General features: G+C 36.8%; 1 long non-coding RNA gene across 2 annotated transcripts in view; it reads right to left on the reverse strand.

The window, feature by feature from the left end:
• Positions 1-16,548, reverse strand: part of LOC107838445 (uncharacterized) — a 45,988-nt gene that overhangs the window by 15,950 nt on the left and 13,490 nt on the right. The window contains exons 4-5 of one of the 2 annotated variants that reach the window (XR_001664508.1): positions 13,723-13,787; positions 13,399-13,581 (exon numbers count right to left, since the gene is read on the reverse strand). The exons of the other annotated variant lie outside the window; for it this stretch is intronic. This is a non-coding gene — a long non-coding RNA (uncharacterized LOC107838445). Of the gene's footprint in view, positions 1-13,398; positions 13,582-13,722; positions 13,788-16,548 lie in introns of those variants that run through there. 2 annotated transcript variants of the gene reach the window in all.

The raw sequence follows: 16,548 nt of genomic DNA on the forward strand, positions 1-16,548 counted from the left end.
AATATCCATATGCAATGTGAGGCATGTAAAAAGAGATAGGACCCTCCATACCAATATGAAAATCAACATGTCCCCTATTCCACATATAATCAGTCATCCCACTGCAGGAAAAGATATCAGCCGAGCTTTCCATTTACTGATAGTGTCATGCGGCGGCATTAGGAAATCAACCTGAATGTGTTTGGGTAGATAACTGAACATGTTGGGTGTCCACCAGAGATACACGTACACAAAACAGTGCACAGAGAGGGGCAGAGCTAATTGACTAGGTAGCAGTTGGCCAAGGTTGTTGCGGCAGGTCTCGGGAATCGAGTGGACGAGGAGCTTACAGAGAGGCTAGACAGAGAGCAAAAGATTAGTGCTGACGTCTCTGCCACATCAATTACAACCTGCTGCTTGGCTGGGGAGAAATCCCCACGACTGCCTCTTCAAGGCCGCCAAGCACAAACTGGGTGTGTCAGAGGTCATCCAGGGGAGGAAGAACAGGGCCACAGTGGTCCCAGTGGGAGTCTCTCCTGTGGGCTGGTAGCTCAGACTCCCCTGTGGAGGGAGTTGCCAGAGAGAGTTTCAGAGCAAACATCAGAGCTGTCACTCACAGAAGTCACATGATACAGCATGGTGTGTGTGTGCATGCGTGTGTGTGTGTGAGAGGGAGGGGGGTAGCAGTAAGATTGTATTCTGGGATATTAAATATATACAATTAAAGCCATATACATTTTAAAATACATTTGTTTAAGACAAATCTTACATGAAGTTATATTCATTTATGTCCTATAGAGGTGGTATATTTATATGGGTGTTTGAGCCAGAATCACTGAACATTTCTGCTGTAAGGCCACATGGAACCCTACATTGGCTTTATTAAAGAAAATTACTCCAACTTAGTAAAATGAGAAAGTTTCGGTGTTGGGGCTTGAGGGGGAATGAATTAAATTCTCATCCACCTTTGATTAGTTTAGCTCTATTGAAAGTAAAAAAAAAAAAAATAATTAAACTTGTTTACAAGCAAATATTCCTAATAAGTAAGACAATGGTTCACATCCCACCTTTCTAGAATAGGTTTAGAACATTATTTAATATTCAAGCAACCATTTATGCTATGAACAGACACACCAGTTTTTATCCTATCTAGCCTGTTTTTCATGGATAAACCAGATGAATTTGTGAGAGAAAAATTAGAGTGCTTGTTATTTGTGCATCATTCGCAAAGGAGGACACAGTAGAGGTGTCAGGAAACATAATCCTACTCTGTGTGCACAAATTATTAGCTATGAAATTGTACTTGTAGGCTTTAAAGCTGCAGTACGTAACTTTTATATGTAACATTTTTTTTTTACATATATTTTTTGTAAAATGTGATTATGTCATGAGAGTATATCATAGTGGTGATAATCTGTCTTATTTGTGTTAATGACAAAGAAATAATTTACCATAACAGGAAAACTGTTTTTCTACAATTATCAGTGACCATGCATTCTCTACAAGGTCTGCTGGGATGGGAGCTGTAGCGTAGCAGAGAGCAAGGGGCAGGACATAACATTTATGCAGTTTGTTTAACAAATGTTCAGTATGTCTATGCTGCAATTATATGCCTTGATTATTGTACAATTCTTTTTCCCCTGCTTAATTTTCTCTTTCAGACTATATAATTGAAGTTGGTAAAAGAGATACTTATCAATTTGAGCATAAGAAGTACTTTGCACAAATACTATTGACTGTCCAAAATGATAAAAGTTATAATGGTTGGGCTGAGATTTTATGATAGTGTTTCTAATTAAATCTAACGGGTCTTTCAGCATTCATATATTTAACTATTCTGCAAAGAATAATGATAAAAATTGATTCTAAGTATGCAGAGCTGGGGAGTACATATCTTTAAAACGATTGCTGTTGCAGTTCAAAATATTGACTCAAAAATGTGTATCCGATTTCTATCTTTTTTTTTTAAATGTAGAGAGTCTTGTATCATTTCCCTTTCACATACCAACTATTCATTACTTTGTGTAGCTCTGTCTCATAAACTCCCAATAGGACGTTAGGGATTGTGGTTTTAACATGACAAAATTTAGAAAGTGTGAAACAGTGAGTACTTTGGAGAGACAGTCATTGCTCTATAACTCTCATACAAACAATTTGTACAACTGCTGACTCCAATCTTTATTCTAGAGTAAGTAACCCAAACACAACATCTTGGTTAGGTGGCCACCAGTCCTGAGCGGCAGGATGCCATCAGACAGCGTTAGGCTACCTCTTCTTCCTACATGTTGTTGTTGGGCCAGTCAGAACCCCCGCCCCAGTACATCCAGATCTGCATCCCTAGCAGTGGGGAGCTGACACTGGGCATTAGCCAGTGGGACCGCTGATAGTACCAACACCCTTGCCTTGGGCTTGAACCCCTGCTAAGAACCTGCAAAATGAGGCATTGAAGCATTAAGACCGTTTCAAAATATCCAGGCACCCAAACTCTCTGAACAGTGTTATTCTACAAACAGGGTTGATCTAAATTGCACATGTACATCCAGAATGTTTCTTTTAAAGTCACAGTCCATAACGTTGGCCTCTGCAGGGTGTACCCTGCTTCTCAACTGCTACGATAGGCTCTAAGCCTGCTGTGATCCCGAATGGATAAATGAATGAATGTTCAATTTCCTTCTCTGCAAAACCTCTTTTCTCCAATCATGTCATATTCAAAAAGATTATCTAATGCCTCTGTGTAAATGAAGTATTTCAAGTTGTACACTCACCCAAATTGATCTGATGAGGCATTAGAAAAGATTACCTCTTTTCTTCCTTAAAAAACAAAACAGGACTTCAGAGCCTTACAGAATAGTCATAATCCTATTAACTTTAATTAGATCTATGCGACGCTCACCTTTCTTCTGTGACAACAAATTAATGATAAGTCAAAGAGAATTAAAACTGTGGTAAGTAAAACTCATCTCTTCCCCCTAAGGCTCTCCACTGGGTCCCAGCCTCACCTAAAAGCTCATGAGAATTTAGATCAAACCCCTCCTGTGTGGAGCTGAGCGAGACCAGCCATAAATTGCTAATAGACTAAATGGAACGAGGTAGGAGGCTCCCGCTCAGCAGCAATTACCCCTTAGATGTAGTCATTCATATCCCTGCATGTCTGGTTACATCAGGGCAGCTTTGTCGCGCTGGCTTTGCTGTGCTGCACTGGGTTGGTTGGAGGACTGACCGCAGAAACCAAGATGCAGGGGAGCATTTGAAAACAACAAAGTGTCGTTTGACTGGGTGGCCGTTCAAGAGAATGGTGCCCCTTCCTGCCTTTCATGTAGCTTTGTATAATCAATTATTAATCAAAGTTGCATTTTGAAATCAAAATTCAAAAGACAAGACTTTCACATTTAAGTGCCTTCCTGTGCGTTTTATTTGCTTAGTTGCCTTTTCATGCCTTTCCTTATAATGCTTGATGTGTTTCTTAAACTGAATTGTCTTGTGACACCTTTCGAGGTGTTTGGTGGATCATGAAGGCTTTATCTCCATTAGACAAAATAAACTGTACTGTCTAATGCATGTTGCCATATCATAAATTATCTATCGCATATATTTGTATTTACTTTACAGCTTTTCAATAAATAAGTAATTTCCTCTTGAGGATCAATAAAGTATATTCTATTCTATCTGTGCTATAACACATCGGGATATTTTAAAATTAGCTGTTTTGTTTCCCATAAACTTTATTTAGCTGTGCATTACTCTCTGCAACATGCATCCTTACAATGCGCTATAAATCAGCTGCATATTTCCACAATAATCTTACCATTTATGCCAATGATCACGCCACAGTTAATAAAAAGTTGTCATAAAAATGTATAAATCAACATGAACTACTTCACCTTAAATTTTATTTAGCTGTGCATTAGAAGATGTGATTTTAAAACGGATTTTTAAATTGAGAATTGACAGAATAATTCTTCTTTAAAATATCTGAACCGAATGTACACGTTTTTTGTTTAAGGAAAAACTTTCACAGCACTGCTTCTAGTGTCAAAAAACTCATCTATGAGAGAATGTAGTTTGGCCACACAACACAAAAAACAGCCACAAGGCAGAGAATAAAAAACTCCACAACAACGGAGTTATTGATTAATCAATACGACTGCAATAAAAAAGGAGCGTGTTAATATCATGCCCACTTTGTCTTCCCACCATTGCGTCCTTACGAAAACAATTCATCTCAAAATAGATGGTCCTTGTAGCGATTCATGTAAAGATACCATATCTATAATAAGCAATGAATTTTCGCAGTAAATACCATGATTCATTAATTTTGTTTTCTTTCGCCAACACAAGATGGAGAGATTGCAACAAGAATAACTCTGCAGCTGTTGCGTTGTTCCCTTTTCTGTGGAATAACCCCGAACGGACATCCATGAATAAATATTCTGCCACTTGCAACTCAATTCAACAACTTGATAAAATATTCATCCATTGTTTGGGAATCTCCAACTCCTCTGTCCACCTCTTATTGTTAGACAAATTGAAGTGTGCTCTGGGAGGGAGCCCAGCGGTAAACACAGAGAATCTATTTAGCCATCCCATTCCAGGGCAGGGTGGAGAGCTGGGTCGTTCAAAGGCTGAGGCAACAATGCGAGTGACACCGGGTCATTCGGGCTCCTCACAGTCACCTGGCTGATAGAATTGTTCTGGGGGAAGATAGGAGGGACGTATGAAGCTTTTTTGTCACTGCCATACCTTATGATTGATGGTTCCATGGTCGCAGTGAATCTGGCCTTTTTAAATAATTTATGTTGCCCATCGCTGTGGACAAGAAGCTTATAAAGGGGTTGTTATTTTTTCCATTGACTGGACAGATCAATACTTTAAAGACATGACATAGCCACTAATGAACTACTTAAATGGCTCTCTGGAGTGCAAACAATTCACTTGAAGCAGAGGAAGAAAACTGTTTTATTGCATTTTAAAGTTTTAGTTTAGTGTAAGGAAAGAGCAAAGAAAGAGAGCAACCCAAAGCAGGTTTTACCTTGTTTTCCCGCCACCTCCTCAACCTCTCTAAAGAATGATTTAAAGGGTATATTTCATATTTCAAAACTGTTAAAAATTAATTGTTTTCAGGCTTCTTTATCAGGATAGTTAAAATATTTATCTTTCCAAAAAGCTAAATAAATAAATCAACTTCGAATGCAACCAAAAACACAGAACTTGACACATTAATGCAGAACATGATATCCACAGAAACTAAAGTCTAGATAGCAAAGTATTGTTGTTAAACTTAAACATTGTTTATGGTAATTTGTTCAGTGATAAGAGGACGAAGTGAACAAAGATGTTGTCTAAAAGTAACACCTAGTGATCATATGTAAGAAATTTGACTTTGCAATCTGACACCTTGAAATTGGCCTCTTTCTCTCTAAGAAGTCCCTACTCATTCTGAAGTAGTTTGTACAATATCCTCAGTAGACATGCAGTTCCACCAAGTGTTTGATAATTCCTGCTGCCGCTAGCTTGAAGGGGCTTAGTAGGAAAAGTGTGTAGGGAAGGCATTTAGACACTCCCACTGGGAGCCATTCAACGCCATTTTAATTAAATTTTACATAATCACCGTAACCCCAATTGTGCTCACTAATATGGGCACAACTGCCATTTTTATTTATTTAACATATTTAAGACGTAAAGATTTTGCAATTCTGGAATATGATTACATTTTCCCTTTAACCATTCCATTACTTTATGACAAAGTACCTCCATACTTTCTCAATTAATTTCGTTTTCTGCAAGTCTGTCCAAATAAAACATTTCTAACAAATTGTCCATTTTAATATTCCATGCCTTTCCAGACCCATATTTCTAGAATGTTACATTAGTCGTTATATCTTTTTGCTCATTAAATACAAAATATCTATCTACGTTATCTTCTGTAAATAGTTGCTTTGGCATCTGGAATAACTTTGCTCAAAGCTATTTCAAAATGGATAATACTCAGACTTGAATCTTGATTGGAATAGCGAAGATTAGATAAGGACATTTAACCCAAATAGATCCAGGTTGGGAAACAGATCCAGTTAAAAATAGGCAACTTATATAGAGGCTAACAGCACAGAGAAGTTGTCCTTAATTTTGATTCGATAAAGACAAATGCTGACTGAGAGCAGTTAGATAATTAAAGATATTGCAGACTGTCTAAATGTAACATAATATTTAGATAGTAAATAAAACAAATAAACGGAAATAAAATCACAAGAAGTAGAGACTGGAAATTAAAGTATTTGTCCAACACGTTGTTTTTATTTTTAGATTTAGAAAGTGATAGAAAAAACAACTAATTCCATACTTCTCAAGATTGCATAGAAAACTTGAAATAAAAACCTGTGCTGAGTTCTTTATGCACCCATAGCACAGAAACATAAGAAAAAAAAATATATAAACATCTCTACTTAAACAGATTACACCTGTCCTGTTTCAGCTAATAAACTGATAACTCCCTGTACCATCCAAGACCCCCCAAAAAGCAAAGTAATTTTCTAAAATACTCCCCCGGAGCTACACGTTGTAAATCAAGAGGCCGTTCTTCATTTCCCCCTCCAACAAAGTGACAAATTGGGCAAACAATAGTCTTTGAATTCTTATTAAAGTTGATTAATTCATATCATTAGTTGATCACACAACAGCTCATAAAATATACGGAATTAATTTCTTTACTTTGATTAATACATGAAACACTTGAATTAACATCAATAAATCAATTTGTAAATCAATTACATTATCATGTTTAAATACAGAGCTAATAGTGTACATTAACTAGCGGTGTAGAAGTGATCATATATCATTTGGCATTCTAAAGAGGAAGACCAGGAGAGCATCCTTTAAATGATCAACGATCAAGGCGACCCAACGCTGGCTCTAATATGTCCCAGTGTATTTACAAGTTGTTATACTGACCTGAGTACTGCATTGTCTAGAGATAAATGTTAAACATGCTTATTACAGAAGAATGTTTTATAATGAACTTAATTTAGGTTGCTGAAATATGGAAATGATGTAAACCACAAGGATTTGCAAATAAATTTGATCAAATACAGTGGACCTCGTAAGCGTACATACATACGGGTTAATTTAGCAATATTTCAGTGAAATTAAAAAGATCGTAATAAACATTTTGTTTCCACATTTAATGGGACATTTAACCTATGCATTTTTCTAAATTTAATTTTGGGAAGAATTATTAGGGGAATAATAATTATTAAACTAGTGAGTCAATGGTCCATGGTCTTTTTGGTTCCAAATTTATTATAATGGATTATTTTGAGTTCTCTATTATTGTCATCAATGGTGTTCCATACATTTAACTTCTTTGTGTCGAGTTTCTTCTGTACTTGGCTTGGATGCAGGTTGAAGTTAATCTTTAAATGTTGGTTAATTAACTTGCTTTTGTGTAGTGATAATAACCTCTGTGTGTATTTATGTGTTTATTACTTGCCTTCCTTCTTTCCTGTGCTCAGGTTCCTTTGCTCTATGCGCCCAGGATATGTCGCAACTGGTTCTTGTGTCCCCCTCCCTGTAGTTACAGACATGTTGGTTACTTTAATTATTTGCCAGAATCTCATGTTTTCTGTAGTCTGTCTTCCTGGATGCCAGAGCACTGCTGTTCCAGTTGCTTTATTGCTTCCTTAGTTTTTCTTGCGTCAATTTTCAGATTGATGTCAGTCCTTTTTTTTTTTTTCCAATACGTCTCTCTCAACTTAAGATGTTTGATTTTTAAAAAATGGCTTCATATGCATCATTTATTTGAATAATTTTAATTCATATTGTGGAATTTCTTTTTCCCATACTGAATAAATGTACTTAAATTAAAGGCTATTTTTTTTCAATTTTCTTGTGTGTAAAAACCATATTACTGCAATAAAAGAAGGATAAGATTATATATGTGATTTATTCTATATTCTCTAAGTGCATTGAAGACACTTCAGACAAGATGCTTCGTGTTCAATTTAGAACCTGAAAACTGCCTTGTATAAGTGAATGAACAAGCTAGCTATGAACAACGTGTCAAGACTTTTTCTGGTAAGAACCACATAGAGCTGAAGACACTGCTGTTTCCTTACACGGCTGCTGCGCTCAAGTGTGAGAGGTCCCCTATGAACCAGCTGTTGTGTGGATCAGTCAACACAGTTAACGTGTCACATTTTGAGAATTACACTACTGCACAGAGCTTTGGGCTTTGTAAGGTCTTGCTAATAAACCTGGACCATGTATTGGCTGTCTGATCAGTCAAATGCAGGAGCAGCGCCAACAGGAGGAAAAGAGGATGTCACCCAACATGGATAGGAAATGTACTTCCACCTTTGCTTAAGGCTCATGAGGCCTGGGTTTGATTGGTTTATGCGTTTGCGTCAGTGCTTGATTTGTAAGATCGTATATGGGAACCAGAGCACTTTTTAACACTGGGTCTGCTCAGAAAATTGGCTTTATAAGCTGTTGAATCAGCCTCCTCTCTATGTAGAGACCAAAATTAGTAAAACAAACAAAAAAATGAGAACAGGACTAGATTCAATAGGTTTGTATCATGAATGACCATATATTTAATAGAACAGAAAAAAGCAACATTGGGGAAGGATGTGAAATGTTGCAAGGCTAGTTATAAAGCAAATTATGTTTTAACATTTTTTTAAAGTTTATTCACAATTTACTTTGAAAGTGTTATAGAAGGATAAATGTATTAGACGTTTTTCTGTATTTTTTTGTGACCCGGTTATGTTAGAAGATATCACTTCCCTGAAAAATACATAGCACTGTCCTTTTAACTTACACAGTCTCAAAACCTGGTTTTAGATTCGCCAACATACATGGCCATGTGACAGCAGTGACACCAGTCTGAAAACAGCTAAAAAACTAAGTTTCACGATTGAAATTATTTGTAAGAATGGGAATGTTTTAAGATCATTTTAGCTGCAGTAGGGATTGTAATAGATTTTTTTACTAAGAAGCAATGTATTCAGTAATTTCCTACTTAGGTTTACTGTGAATCACTTTAGCTGTCCGTCAAAATGTTTTGTTTTTCTCTTCAACAGTTTTTGCAGTTCAATAACCTCTTTGTGCTTTTGAAGTTCCCAAAGGCAGTTCAACAGCAGCTTGATAAAATGACTGCCTTTGCTGCAGATCTAACACTCTGTGGTCTCGTGTGTCCCTTTTTATTGGTATCCACATCGATTTAACTGGTAAAGCTTATGTTATTATAAAAGGCGCACTTAAAAAATCATTGCCGACTCAAAAAGCTTACCAACTTGAAACAAATCCATTGCTCTAGGACTGAATACATTTACCTTCTTTGTCAAGCATTGCCTGATGGGTCAAGAGATAATTTTCCATTTCATTATTTTCACCAACTCTGAAGCACTGTCCCACAACATGTACTTTTAAACATGAGAACAGACATTAATTTGTCAAGAATAAATAAAATGTTTAGTTGAGAAGGGACATTAATTATTACATTCATCTGCTCACAGTTCCAAACAGAGTTATGATGAAATGTGCTGTAATAGAGATTGCTCTTGGGGAGGCAAGCCGTTTATGAATCGCTAGAGGTGCAGCAGCTGCTTTCCCCCTCGAGAGATCGAAATTTATGCCGTATACCCTGCTGATTGTTGAGAAGGTAAAGAACCAATAGGAGCATGTTCAGAGGTTTAAATTAAAGTGTGTTTCTCACTAGGCTGCTCACAACACTTAATTAAACTCTGCTGTTTTGGCAATGACAAATGCTGCGGTGCAGGAGGAAGCTGGGCTGCTGTGACTGAGAGGCTTTTGTAATTTCTTTCATGTGCAGCGATGGCCAGATCCAGGTCAGAAACTGTAGAATTAAAGAACTAAATAAGATTTCGACATGGGAAATGGGAGAGCAAGGGGATGGGCGACTACAGTCATTTCTTTCACTAAAATAGATCTATTTTTCCTTTTCTTCTTTATGTCTTCTTTCTTATTTTTGCAAAGTTTTGTCATAGATTTATGAGGGCTGAGCTCCTGTGTCAGGTTTTCCACACCCGCTGCTTTTCACAATGCCATTTCCTAAGGCACACTGTATGTCCGCTTGATAGAAACTTTAGCATTTTGCTGAGAGGTTTGATGAATAAAACACATAGCCTTTTGCTGTACAGCCTATTGTTCTTACTATTTTATAATGATCTAATCTTTCTGTTAGATCTATTACCATGTCTGGATTTACCAAACCATTTTTTTTTCAGCAAAGGAAGCGATACATTTACAATATCTAACTAACTGTGAAATTTAACTTCAGAGGTCTAACACAGAAACGTTCAACTCACAGCAGTCAGTAAACTGACAGGGAGTGACTAATAGCTTTTTTAGGTATAAATCCAATTCACGGCAAACAAAATCTTATTTTGTTTCTGTAATAGTGTGACTGTATTACTGTGCATTTCATGAGATTCATTTAAAAATGTGGAACCACTCCAGCACTCACTGTTCGGCTAGGCCCTACATGCTGATGTGTTGTGGAGTTGCACGACATAGGCTATACTACCAGAAAAATAACAACAAGGATGCCTGCAAGGCATAAGAAGGAGCTGGAGCATTTCATTCAATAATGCAATCCATACTTTTAGGTAAAAGACCTCAATTCGTATGTGGCTCTTTTATTACTTTACCCTACATTTTTTTCTGTTACATGCCAATCTTTTCTTACCACTAGTGTTCAGGAAACAAATATATATGTACTTGGAAATATAGCTTCAAAAACACAAAAAACATATTTTCTCTTCAGGAAAACATATTCATTTCAGCGCAGCAACTACAAACTTTTATAGATTTATTTTTGTCCTCATGTAATGTAATTCCCAACACTTTTAGTTATGGTAAACTAATAATTAAAGGTAATTAATCAACACTAGTGTGGTTGAAGTTTGGACATAAATCAGGATGCTAATTATGTCTAAACAAAACTGGAAGCATAAGACATGGTCCTAAAAACTTTAGCTTAAATTGTTCCATATTTTCTTCACAATCAATAAATATTTCTGGTAAAAACATTATTACAGGGCTAATAGGAGAGGTGCTGTGATGACTTCCTGAAAATGGAGCGACAGAAGAAGAAAACGTTTCTTAAAGAGACAGAGGTCGAAACTTCAAGTTGTCAAATTATGAAGTCAAAATTTTTTAAGGCATATTTTATGTCTACATAATTTTTATAACATCTTAATGGATCAGTCACTTGATTGTGCTGTAAAATGGCACAATTAACACAGTGACTGGAAAACACACAATACTGCCCCTTTAAAAATTCTATTTAGTGAAGAACAGACCACTTCAGGTTTAATAGATGAGTTTCAGATTTTGAATTACAGTTAATATTTGAAGGAGGGAGAAAAATATTTACAAAGTCATTCCATCTCCGTCATTTTACAAAGACGTCACAGTAAAATTCAGATTTTCAAAAAGCAGAGTAAAACATGTACTGGTTGTGAGAAAAGAGGGTGCAGAGATTAATTAAAGTAATTGTTGCCTAATCACCTGAATAGGAGAAATCTTGACAGATAAGCTGATTTCCAAAATCAACATTAGTAGCAGACATCAAAACAAAAAGAATAAAGAAAATCAGATTCTAAAAAAAATATGTAGAAAAAAAGACATGCTTTATCTATAGTATTTAGGATAAATCCTATCTGAAGTGGTATTTTTGATATCCAGAACATGTTAATTATAAAGCAAGTATATCTGCACAGAAAAAAAAAACAAACAAAGTATTTATATAGTGCTACATATAGGGGATGCAAACAGCTCCGTATGTATTTTGGTGTTCTGTAAATGCCAGGGAGACATAGCAGCATCCATTGGAGTTAACGGTGCAGCACTTTTGTGTTCAGTAGCACAAATCATTAATCATGAGGCCGGCCATATTCTTGTAGTGCCTGTGCTTTCATTACTGGGCCTAATTAAACAGTTCTGTGAACTGGAATCTCAGATTCCTCTGTTACAGATTATCATTAATTATGGTGAAAGTGCTCAGAGATGTTGGACTCAATTATATTCTGCTCAACCCTGGCAGCGGGGTGATTCATTGTTCTGAGCACTCCACAGCCATACTGTCTCTGCTTATCACCAACCTCCACTTTTGTAAATTGGGCTCTGCCAGCCAACAAACTAAGAATTATGTGCTGCTTTTTTTCATTACAAACATGTTGGAGGAGCACAGACCAATTAAGGGTGGGATATTTTGTGTGGAGTGATGAGGCAGGCATCGGTGCAAAGAGATGGGGGTTGGATGGCAGTGCTATGGGAATGAGCTCAGCACCATGCTTAAGTTGCGACTTTAATGCAGTGTAAATGCAAGCCCTTCTCCATGTCTATAGACCAGTTAAAGGTGTAAAGGTGCATCTCGGTAAATTAGAATAGCATCCAAAACTCATTTTATTGCAAAATAAACCAACTTATTTATTGTTATTCAAATGATATCAATTAATCAAATCTGGTTTACAACTCATGAAAAACAAAATATATTGTTTGATAATATTAGAATACAGCACAGGACAAATAAAAAAGAGGGCTTGTACATGAAAAAAAAAATGCAGTTGTATAAATATGTTTTGTTGCACGCCATTATGGAGAAGAATGCTGACCTGACAGTTTTCAAGCAGTAGGGTGATGGAAATTATTGTGACAAATCCACACTTTCCTCAATCTTCTTTTTTTCAGCCTTTAACCGGCCACTTTAATCTTTGGGCATCGACTACGGTGAGACTCCATCCAGCAGGCTGGATATCTCATTGGCATGCAAAGTGTGAATTTATGATTCTTGGAAAACACTAGAGAACAATACTGGGATTCCAAACAGTCTTCTGTCATTGATCATGCAATGACATTAAATCCATTGTGTGCTGTGCAGTCCTATCCAGCCAACAGCCATGTTTATCAAATTCAACAAAATATATATCTAAAATTGTTGTGCGACTAGTGCTGATTTGTGAGGTCATCATAGGTCAAGGCCCTTCCCGTCTTTCAGAATTTTTATACAAGACCAATATTTTTGTCTTAAAATTCCATTTTCTTTTGTCTTACGTAGTATTTTAATATGGCGAGAAACTGAATGGTGGGTTTTATTATCCATTAGCCATAGTCATCAAAATTAGAAGCCTTAAATATATGGACTGTCATGAATCTATATAGTAAATAATAAGTCTGCCTTTCTGAATTGAATTACTGAAATAAATTAACTCTGATATTGTGATGCATAGTAGCTACTCAATATCTATATAAGCTCTCAATATTGTAAGAGTAAAATTAAAATTTGGATAGATATGATATTGAGATTTCTGCAAGTAGTCTATATAAACACAGACTCTCATTGTTGTGGAGGAGGGTTTAAATGAAGCTTTTTATTATGCAGGCAGCTTAGAGGGTGCAGCTTGGAAGAAAGCGTTAACTTTTCATAATATTTGTGTATGACATGCAACTTTTAATGCAGCTGAGCAATGTCAATATTACCTCTACTGGCTTATGTAAGGCATATGGAGAGGTCTGTGATGGAAGCAGTGTGTGAATAAGATTACTGGTCACCTCTTTTCAGGGTCAGAAAACAGAGAGGAAAACCTGAATCAAAGGGAAACAGACATTTCAACAGTAAGCTTAGGCGTTAGTGGTTTGTAGAATTTCATATGCCACTGAAGGTAGTGATTTTAATATATATGAAAATCAGGCAGAACTGTGTGCATGTGTCTTTTATAATATTACCGGTGGGATTTTTTTCTGCTCCCTACAAAGCAGCGTGATTTTCACCTCCTTCCATGTTGTTGACACTGAAAAAAAGCGAAAAAGGAAAATAGAAGAAAATCACTTCAAAAAAATTAGCACACCGCACTAAAACTGCTAGACATAAAAGAAAGGAAATGCCCATTCTGAAATGTCAAAATTTTTATCCTACAGTATCTCTGTTCCTCTCATAGTTCCTTAAACTACACCGGATTTAATCCCATAATTCCCCTGGCAAACGGGCAGGAAATGGGATTCTTCCTGCTAGTGACAGAGCGTCAGCTCATTGAAAATGTAATGCACTACTTCCAAGTCATGGGTCAGCTGGCAATCTGAATTTTAAAAGGACTGTGAATAATATTCTGTTTTATTTTCAAAATGAACTTTGTGGCCTCCATCATGAATCCAATATATGTCTTAATCTTCTGGGCTCTTGAAGCCCACATCCCTGGAAGAAGGCCTTTGACTCCTGAACCTAGTAAGGAAATCACTTGTTTTCACATCCGAACTCTTATCAGGGTTGACACAAAACAGTTCTCTTCTCCTAAAAGTATTTGATGAAGCAGAAAATATAGATTATATAACACCGAGGGTTTTGAAAGCCTCGAAGATAATATGCAACACAGCAGGAAAAAAAAAAGACATTATAAACAGTCCCATGCAGAAATATTTAAACAGTTTACCTTCTGTCACATTTTATTTCCTTAAAACTTCAAACTTCCATTTATTTGCTGAAATTTTAGGTGACAGACCAAAACAAAGTCATGCATAATTGTGTAAAGAGAAACATTAATGAAAAATCAAAAGTTTAACATTTTTGTTGCCAAAGATTCTAAACTGGATTTGGGTCTTGACTTTGACTGGACCATTTGAACACGTGGACATGCTTGGATTTAAACCATTCCAATGTGGCACTGGCTGTTTGATCATTGTCCTTCTGGGACATTGTCCGGTCTCAAGTCTTCTCTAGCCTCAAACATTTTCTCCCAGGATTGTTCTGTGTTAAGCTCTATTTGTCCTCTCTTTAGCTCTGATCTAATTTTCTGTTGAGGAAATACACATTCATTCGACCACCCCCGGCTTTAACATTGAAACGGTGTGTTCAAGGTGAGGTGCAGTGTTTTTTGTCCCCCCCCCTCTCCACCACCATATAGTAATTTGCAAGCAGCCCAGAACATTCCAATTCAACAATAATTTATCTCCAACATGTCTTGTAACAAATTGAACTTCTTAAGGCTTTCTTCTTGCCACTCTTCCATAACAGATTCTCCCACCAGAGCTGTGTATCTTATAGCTGCCCCAAAGTTACCACGGCAGGGTGGATGCTTTTCTGATTAATGTTCTCCTTGTCTAGGCTGTTACTTTAGGTGGATGTCTATCTCTTGGTAGGCTGCAGTTGTGCCATATTCTTTCTACTTTCAAATGATGACATCAACAGTGCTCTGTAGAATAATCAAATAAAGTTTGGGATATTGTTTTACAACCTAACCCTGCTTTTAAGTTCTTTCTAACTTTAATTTTGAACCGTCTTTTTTCCACTTGAATCTATATTGAGGTAGCAATGTAAAGGAGCTAAATATAATTGCAAGTCCTACTTCATTTTCTATAAGAAATATTGAATACCATTTACTTTTCCCTCCTGCTTCACAACTGTACACTAAATCAGATTTTATATTATAGACAAAAACTAATTAAATAAACCAAAGTCAGTATGATGTGAAAAAAATCTGTAGAAGTTCCAGAAGTATGAATATTTTTAAAAGGCACTGTACAATAATAAATCAGTTAAGCACATTTTTATTAAATCATGACAAGTAGATAAGTGAATGTGTCTTAAAGCTGAAAACATCATTTGGGCATTTATTGCCATCTTAAACTGAGCACAGTTGGCAGCAGCAGTGAATCTTTGCGTTAATTACATACTAACCTTTTCAGAATAATCAGATTTAGATGTGCCGTGTCCTTAGACTCTGAATGTTTAGGAAATGAATACATCCAATGACCAATCAGTATCTATTCTCATTAGCATAGCATAATAAAGCCCAGCGCTAAAACATGCCACAGAAACCTTCTCCTATTTATCTTAAAATAACCACTTAACTTTGACTGACACTAATTCTTGCTACACGAAACTGTAGGAGCCCTTTCACCCCCCCTTCTGTCTTTGTCAGAAAATTATAAAAGACAGAGATTGGGATGTCCCCAGTGTGCAAATCCTTTTATTCTGTCAGATTACAGCATTTGATATGACGTAGTGCGGCATTCTGGCCTCACATGCCTGGCAGAAAGAAGGGACCTGTCAGCAGCGGCGGGGAGCAGCAAGAATCATCAATCTGACTGATCCACAGGCCCAGAGACTGTCATCCTCTCTGACTGTACAAGTCAACACAAATAAAAATGAGGAAGCAAAAGCCATAATGACTGGGAGAGATCCAGGCTCATTGTGACCATTACTTTTATTCAAACCCTACAGATGACATGATGTGAAAAATGAGCCTGTGTCTAGTTGGGTGCCCATTAGTGAGTGAGCACATTATCTCCCCTTTTTCACATTGAATCTTCTCTCTGCATGCAGTGGCAGATGCTCCAGAGGAGTCACTCACTTTATGGGCTTTTGACTGCAGTACTCTTTTAAATACAGGGGCCTTGCACCAGGCAGAGATGATGTATGGTTGTCAGTGCTCTTTACCTCACTGACAGATGCCTTCAGTGGATTCCCTCCTAAACCTTCTGCTCAAAACTAACGGGGACAGCTAACCTCTTCCCTCACAGAACAGACAAGCATCTATCAAACTAATAATTACAGCC

Source organism: Poecilia formosa, unplaced genomic scaffold, assembly GCF_000485575.1.
Source record: "Poecilia formosa unplaced genomic scaffold, Poecilia_formosa-5.1.2 Scaffold257, whole genome shotgun sequence".
In the NCBI taxonomy this organism is placed as follows: domain Eukaryota; kingdom Metazoa; phylum Chordata; class Actinopteri; order Cyprinodontiformes; family Poeciliidae; genus Poecilia; species Poecilia formosa.